This window comes from Nannospalax galili, unplaced genomic scaffold, assembly GCF_000622305.1.
Source record: "Nannospalax galili isolate Female #2095 unplaced genomic scaffold, S.galili_v1.0 scaffold202, whole genome shotgun sequence".
Lineage (NCBI taxonomy): Eukaryota > Metazoa > Chordata > Mammalia > Rodentia > Spalacidae > Nannospalax > Nannospalax galili.
Window position 1 is genome coordinate 157,895 of NW_008349000.1, and position 8,870 is coordinate 166,764.

The 8,870-nt window shown below is 41.0% G+C and overlaps 1 pseudogene; it reads left to right on the forward strand.

Annotated features, from left to right (window-relative positions):
* Nucleotides 1-3,397: 3,397 nt before the first annotated feature.
* LOC115072543 lies at nucleotides 3,398-5,066 on the forward strand (annotated as a pseudogene).
* The last annotated feature ends 3,804 nt before the right edge of the window (nucleotides 5,067-8,870 follow it).

Below are 8,870 nucleotides of genomic sequence, written 5' to 3' on the forward strand. Positions count from 1 at the left end.
GAACAAGAACGTCCCAAATGGCAGTTTTTAGATCTTCTCAATAAATCTGACCCTATACCAGAAACTCAAGCTGTGATCCTTTCCTTTAATATTCAATATTCTTTCAAAAAATAATCATTCTGAAATTGGGTTTGGATGACAATTGCTCCTGAATCAAAGCATACACAAAAAGAACACTGCACAGATTATTTGTGTCCCAATTTTTGTCACAAAACACCAATTCTACAGTGATGCTTGCATCAAAGTATATTTTTACTGACATGGTTTTCAAGACACATACAGCACAGATGAGGAGTACTGAAGCTTCATTTTGTGATCCAACTTCCCTTTTCTGATTTTGAATAATCATCTTTCCTTCTCATTAAGTGTAAGGGATTAAAGTTCTATCATAAGGAAACTAAGATTGGAAATTGGTGGTGTGTGTCTAAGTTACCTCTTCTGTCATGGATAATTATATTAAGCCATCTTATAGGTATATTTTATTTATTAAGAGAAGAAAATCAGAAAAGACCATGAATCAAGGTAAGCTATTCCAGCTACAAAGAAAAAACTCAAAAACAGGTGCAGTTATATATAGCTCACATGGCACCTCCAACTCCTAGGTTGACATTTAATTGCCGTTGTAATGATATGAAGAAGAGAGGTCATTGAGAGGTGATTGGTCTGCCCTCAGGAATGAATAGGCCATTCTTGCAAGGATAGTATCATGGGAGTGGGTTCCTGACAAAACAGATGAGTTTGGTGCGATTTCCTCTCTGCGTGCTGCACTCTCTCTCTTGCTGTTCTACCATGTTAGGATGTAGAGCAGAGGCCGTCACCAGACACCGCTACCTTGCTCGTGACCTTTCCAGACTCTAGAACTTAAAACCAAATAAACTTCTACTGTTTATAAATTACTCAGTCTGGTATTCTCTTCCAGTCACAGAAAATAAACAAAGAAAAGGCATAACAATTACTTAGCCACATGCTGCCTGTTCCTCCTGGCTCTGTGTCAGAAATCACTAATCGGGAGCGCCCCTTCATCTGAGCCTGCACACAACCCAGAAGTTATCCAAACTACCACCACTCTACCATTTGGACAACAATTGCTGCTGAATCAAAACATACACAAAAAGATAGATCTATGTGCTAGATGTCAGGAAATCATCAGGGTTTGTTTTTATTAGTGGCTTTCTAAATTTGGTGAACAAAAGGAGGAGCAATTCATTCAACTGACATTATTCAGGTCAATAATAATAAATATCTATTATTAGATATTTTATAGAAAGTATTTTATTAATTTATTAATTTTTATGTGTATGAGTGTTTTGCCTTCATGTATGTGGGTGCACCATGTGCATACAGTGCCAACAGAAACCAGAAGAGGTCATTGGATTCCCTGTAACTGGGGTTACAAATAGTTGTTAGCTGCTATGTGGGTGGCTAGGAATTGAACCCAGGTCCTCTACAAGAGCAGTCAGTGCTCTTCTGAGCCATCTCTCCAACTCATATAAAATATTTTTTATTCTCCACAGAAACTAATTTTCCCTTTGAAATTACAAACACAGTAGCATATATTGTGTGACCTGGATTCAAGGGTGGTAACTAGAATTAAAATACCATTTATAACAAGAATCGGAAATATCACTAACTCTCAGGATTTTCTTCAACTAAAACCAAAACATACTGCCAAAGAATTCCTTTATCCACTAAAAGTATTAATAAATATTCCCTAGATGTACCCTTTAACTAACTAGAGCTTCCATAGTAGCAGTCTGGGGTGACTTCCCAAACCCAGTACAACCCAACCAGAGGTTTCACCTGGGTCAGTCTGGGTCAGCCTTTGACCTCAGCTAAGCAAACAGTACTTTCCAGGGTGAATCTAGGCTATTAAATCAATACAGGGCAAAATATTCTTTTGTAGCAAATATTCTTCCAGTTACTATTTTTCAAGGTACTTGGTTATTAATTTTGGACTATATAAAATATTAAAGGGGGACTTTTGGGCCAGTGAGATGGCCAAGTGGGTAAAGGTGCTGATGACTGGAATTCAATCCCCAGGCTCCACATGGTGGAAGAACCAATGCTACCAAGTTGTCCTCTGACCTCCACATGTGTGCTGTCACACACACACATACACACACACACACACACACACACACACACACCACCAACAACAACAACAACAAAAATAAATAATAAATAAATAAATATTCTAAAGTGGGTCTTTCCCTGAAGAGATGCTTAATAGATTGAAGGAAAAATAGGCCTTGAAAAGTTAGATTATCTAAAGCAGAGTAGTGCTAAATAAATGGCTGGTACAAACTAGGAAGTCCCAGATCTTTTTTCACAAAGGAGTACATTTTTACTTCCACAGTCTCGAGATAAGCCAAGTGAGATAACAATAACCCTACTGCCATGATCCTCCAAAGAAGATGCATTTTCAGATACAGAATCTGCCATTAGCCAGCTTGGAGCACTTGGCAAGTATGATGTCACTGAACACCTCTAAGCACTGGTTTCCTCATTTGTAAAACTGGCATGCTAATTCTAATAACCATCTCACATGGCTATTGGAAAGAGTAATATTGCAGAGAGCGAGAATAACATGATACCTATCATAGAATAAATGTTACATTACCATTGTATCGTAATGCTGCTATATTCCCCAGCAAACTATGAAAACTGAAACAGAGAAGTTACAGAGGATGATATCCCCACAACTGTGACTCATTTGAAGGTTCTCTGGACAACAGAACCACACCCTCCTCCAGCACACACACTGTTTACGACTCTCCAAAAACAGTTGATTTAATAAATGCAGATAATGTAAACTAAAGAAATCAAGATCCTAGAATAACAGTATGTGACTATAGTATTATAAACACAGTACTTTAATTCACGGCTTCACTAGTGTGTAAATGTTGGATAAGTGGAAAAGAAAATATAAGCCAGAATGCCATAGAAAGAAGGAAGCCGGTCAGCAAGGACAGCGTGGAGAGCTGCAGAAAGCCACCGCAGACAAGCTCTGGGAGGCAGCTGGCAAAGTCTCGGCTCCACATGGTGACTCTGTTTCAGTGGAATTAACTGCACATTGCCCCTTACCCATTGCCATTTACAGTACATGGCTTGAAAGGTTTTAAAAAAAAAGATTCATATCGTTAACATTATTGTCTCTTGCAAATGTGTCATGATCTTGGAACTGAAGTGTTTTCTTTTAATGAGGATAACAAACTATCTCTATCTTTTCATTTGGATAAAACCAGAAAAACTCTAGTTTTTCTGTGAAGAAAAGCCAAGTGTGGTCTCTGAGCAATGTAAGAGGTGGATGCTGGATTCTCCACAGAAGTGCTATGAAATAAGGCAATTGGTTCAACAGCACACAGAAGACACCACTGACACAGCTGATATTTGCAGAATGGCTAGAAAAGGAGGCGGACATGAGCAAAGTAAGTTTGGAGGTCATAAAACCTTCAATAACAAAACGAGTTACTGAATTCCTTGAACTTGAAGAGGACGTGATTGAGTTTATATTCAATAACCTGGAAATGAAGGTCTGAGCCAAAACGGAAGTGGCTTCTTGTGATTAAAGTGCAACACCACCACCTTATTAGGTCATAGCACAGTGAGGGTCCCAGTGTCCCTCTGATCCAACTCTCTTGATGATGCAGTGTGTGTGTGTGTGTGTGTGTGTGTGTTTGGAGAATCCAGATTCCAAAATCCAGGCTGGCTTTAAGCCCACTGCATAACTGAGGATGACTTTGAACTTCTGATCCTCCTGACTCCACCTGCTAAGATTACTGGTATGTACCACCACGGCCATTTTATGTGGTGGTGGGGATCAAACCCAGGGCTTATTCATGGTAAGCAAGCACTCTACGATGCAAACCAGCCACTGGGTTTTTGAATGGGGAAAATCTTAGAGAATTTATGGGAGAATTGTGGCCCCTGCTGTTAAATGAAGAAGAAAACATTGAAGACATTGTCTGAATCTCCTTTGTGTCCTAGAATTGAAGAAGACAAACTGAACATGAAAAATGACGTGTCTGAAAAAGCAAAAAGAAGATAAAGAAGCAAAGGAGAACAGCAGAGAAAAGGAGAGGGGTCTCCAAGCCCAAGCCCAAGTCTAGAGCTCTATATTCGACAGTTTTCCACGGCCATTCACCATATCCTGGGCACAGAATGAGAAGGAGCTCTTTGCCAAAAAAGTTTTTTAAAAAAAACCAGAGCTTCCAGAACCTTCAGAGAAAAATGCAAGAATCTTCTATATAAGAGGTCACATCTACTAGTGACATACTGAAAACTCCCAAGCCTTAATATGTACCAGAGAAAGAACCTTCGCCAGAAAAAAAAATTACAAAAAGGAAAGCAAAATGACTTGGCCAAGACATCATTGGCCAATGACATCAATGACTTGATGTTCCAATCAAGGTCACAGATGTGTTCAGATCTCCTCATACTGGACTAAGATGGCAACATGGATCCCGACCAAGCATCTGCCTACAAGGTGGTTATCTGCTGGAAGAAGAGCTCCACCAATACAAGTGCCCCCTCCACCAATTTGCAGGAGAGCCAGGTCTCCAGGGAGATGGAGGGGTGTATCAGTTCTTCATCTGGTTCTCCATCATTACTAAAGAAACCTCTCAGGAGGGCATCCAGCCCACCCTGAAAAACTCATGGGTCTTCACCTCCAGCAACATCCACCATCCAAAACTCATCATTCCCCAAACCCCCAACAGTCAGACCATTCCAGAAAAAGTCATGTTTCTGTGCCCTCCAGGACACAGTAAAGAAACAAAATATAGAGGTGCTCAGCAAAGAAAGCCACCTTTGCCAGTATGGACCAAGTCTAAAAAAGTAGAGTCACCTGAGACAGAAGAAAACAAAGGCACCGAGATGGCTGAGGCTGATTCTGCACACCAGAGAAGCCTATACAGAGCGGAAATCTTCATCTGACCAACTCTTCTTCCATCTCAGAAAGATAAGCAACCCAAGAGATCCCAGGTGAAGAACATACAATAGGCATGGGGGGGGCGGGTAGACATTCTCCTTTGTATGGCCCCAAATGGAGCCCCCCCAAATTGTAATAGCTGAAGTAACTTCATTTTGTGTAAAGCAGCCACTTTAAACTTCAAAAGCTAGAAAAAAACGCCAGCTTTAAGGTTAGGCACCTGAACTTAGTTGCTTCCCCTTAGAAGAGTGCTTTCTTTGGACTAGCTGACCTTGATTTTCCCAGACACAGTAGCTGCACTTAGTCAGAAAGTGCCTTACTGTCAAGGTCTCTATATCATGTTAAGAGAAGAACTAACACAAACTTGCTTTGGCTTCTGTAGTTTGCTTATCTGCTAACTTCAGAGTCCTGACCATATTCAGGACTACCTGGCATTACTCATGTGTGATGAAATCCCTATGGTATTCGTGGTTTTTGCCTTTAAAAGTTAGTTCCACCTTCCCCTCAGGGCCATGGGTCCTAAATCTGATTAAGGGACCATGGACAGCTATAGCCCTAATAAATTTGACCAATTAAAATTTTAATTGAGTTGGTGGTCTTTTTCCCAGTGGTTTCAAACTCTGTAACACTTTCACCTGGTGCTTCTCCATCACCATGAAAGCTTAAAGAGACTTGCTCTCAGATGCAGATTGATAAACAATGGCAATCATCAGTTACTAAAAAGTGATAAAAGAAGTCCCTCCCCCAGAAGACAACATCCTTTGTAGTGGTCCCCCACCTCCTGCCCTTGAAAGACAAATATCTCAGCTTGGAAAGTTCCAGCTAAATTGAGAAAAATCCAGTCCAGAGACTGTGTAAAACCCCAACTCCTAACCCAGTAACTCTGCTGTCTGGAAAAACATTCATTGTCCCAAACTCCCAAACCAGCACTTATTGTCCCAAACCCTCAAACCATGAAAAAACCACTGCCAAAAAATACCCGGTGCACATAAAAACTGAGACCAACTGAGCTTCAGTGCCTCAGTTTCCAACCCGTGGTGAAACTGGTTCTTCCTCGTTCTCAGTAAAGAACAATCTGCTTCTGAAGCCAATCTCATCTTTTATTTTCATGTTGCCCTGGTCAATCCTGATCTAACATTTTCTAATACCCCCTGCTTTCCCTCCCTCCCCTCCTCTACCTATGCCTCTCCCGAAATCTCCTCCATCCTCCTTGGAGACACAGATGCCCCCACATCCGGGCTTCCCTTTGCTACTCTCCTCCTCCTTCCTCGCTCCCACCCAAGCAAAGGGTATCATCATCTCCACCATCTCTGGTTCTCCACCTCCCAAAGAAGCTCCCTAGTGACAAAGAGCCATTCTCTCTCTTTATCTTAAAAACTTAGGAAAGGGTCTTCCTCAAGCTGCTCTATCCTAGAGGCCCAAGGCACCACAATCAAACAAGCATTCGCCCTCACCACGGTCTGGAGCTCCTCAGACCTCCTCCCGTTTTGAAGAAGAGCATCATCACTCCAGTGAGGGCAGTTCCCATCTCCAAGTACTAGGGTTTCATCCTCCTGATTTATCTCCAGATCTCCTGAGCCATCCACTAAGACGTCTGTAGCATCTCCATCTCTGGTCCAATTTCAGTCACCCTCCACAAACTGGTCACCTACATACTGGTCAAAAGGCTAAAAACTTATCACCAAGCTGATCCCCTGCCAGATCAAGGAGGAGGTGGATAGAAAAAGGACAAGAGACACAAGAAGGATTAGGAAACACAAGAGCTGAAATAACAAAAGAAGGCTAGGGATGAAGGCCACATCTCCAGGACCCCTGCAGCTGTTTCTGTTGCAACAACCAAGTCAGCACAGGAAGAGGGAGGCAGGACCAGAGCCCAGGAAAGAGAAAGTGAAGCTGAGGACAGCCTTGATGACTTAGAAAAGCACCTGCCATCCACATCTGGGGGAAGGCTCGAGTCCCCACAGTCTTAGGGTGGAGATGTTTGCTATGAGGTAAATTTTATTAGGTTGAAGTTCTTCACGTTTAAAAGGGAGGAAGCATGGATTTACATTGCAAAGAGTGTCCATGGTGTATTAATTGCATTGTTCTATTGACACTTGACACTAATTCATTTAGAGTGAAAATTTTTAAGCAAAAAAAAATCTTTTTTTTAAAAAAAAGGGGAATTTAAATATTGTTGGCACTCTTATGATTCCTTTAAATGCCCTTGCCTATTTCCCAGAGGGTTTTTTCTCTCTCTCTTTTCCTTTACTTTCTCTTAGCACTCAGGTAAATTATGCTTCCAACTTTGTATGGATTGCAAGCTTGTCCAGAAATGACACCACTGTTGTACCACTAAAATATAAATGAATGCTTTAATGTCACAAAATTTCCTGTTGCCTGTGAAATCAGGATCTGAAAGATGCAACTCTGGAGAGAGACTTCAAGGACGGAGATAATGTATTGTTCACCAGGACACTGGGGGCTTACATAAATGTGTGACAAATTGACACTTAATAATTTGGAACATTAGCATTTTGTCCTATCCTGTTTTCCTTCCCTGCTTCCCCTCCACACCCTTTTGTGAAGGCAGTAGCTATTCCCAGGAAGGATCCTTCAGTTATGTGAAGCTTTGTTTAATGAAACATCATGGCTCCCATTCATTCTTTTTCTTACTCTTTCATTTGGTATACACAATGTTAAGAGCTTTTGCATTTGGAAGGCTGGAAGGGCCTGGACTTTGAAATAGTGTCTTGGTTTCACTGTTTCTATTTTAATTTTTTTAAACTAAAGCTTTATAAGGCTTGTGGATTAAACAATAAATTTCTGAATTTAAGAAAAGGATAAACCCAGGTCTACAACTTCATTGTATTCTTATAGTTAATCAATGCTCTTCAAATTGGATCCATTTGTTTCATTTTCTCCATAAAGACTCATTCAGTGGTTCACTTGTCTGATACTAGCGGCACCCTTATAAAACCAACAATGGTAAATAGATTGCTTCAAACTAAATTAGGGCAAGTAAATTAATACAGGGCAAAGCATGCTGAATCAGTTTTTCCCGAGTGAAGTGAAAATGTGAGGACCCTGTATTATTCTCCTTTGTGCCATGTTCAAGCCCAGTGCTTCAGATGCATTCTCTTACTTAATTCTGACAATCCCATGTAGTGGCTCTTTATCGCCACGTGCTGTGTAGGCAGGAAATGAGGCAGCTGTATCTAAGCATGTGGCAAAGACCGCCGACCAAGACAACTCCATGGAGAACAGCAGTTTACTTGAGAGCAAACAGACTGTGGGGCTGCCTCTTGGGGAGCAGAGAAAGCAGCAAGCAAGGGAAGTCAGATATCTTTTATAGGCAGTTTTGTCCTTGGGTAACTTTCCATGAAGTAGGCTGGGCAGTTTAGCTGAGGATTGGTTGGTCTCCCAGTAAACAGAGAGACTGACCCAGGGCTAAACTCGAACCCACCATTTTAGAATGTTGGGAGCTGCGACACCATTTTAGGAGCCTGCCAGAGACCTAACAGCAGCCAGCCCAACCACATGCTCTGAAGGAAGGACTCACTCCTTGAACCTGGGCTGTCTGGTGCCAAAGAGCCTAACTGAACTGCTTCGCTAAGAACAGGTTACCTTATCTGAGGTTTTACTTTCTAGGGTTTCAGTTAACCATAATCAGCCACAGTCCAAAAACATTAAATAGAAAATTCTAGAAACAAAACTCATGTTTTAAATACCATTTATTACAACATGTGGTAACAATTGTTTTATTTTAATTAATCTCTTACTTTGTCAGTCCATTTTATTTTGCTAATAACATAAGAACATAGAAACTTTTTTTGAAAAAGTTTATTCTGATGAATGCTAAGATTTCTGGTATAATTCATCCAAACAACTATGCTACACAGTAGTCTTATTATTTACAGACCTAGAAGAAAAACAAGCACGCTTTAAGATGATGCCTGGA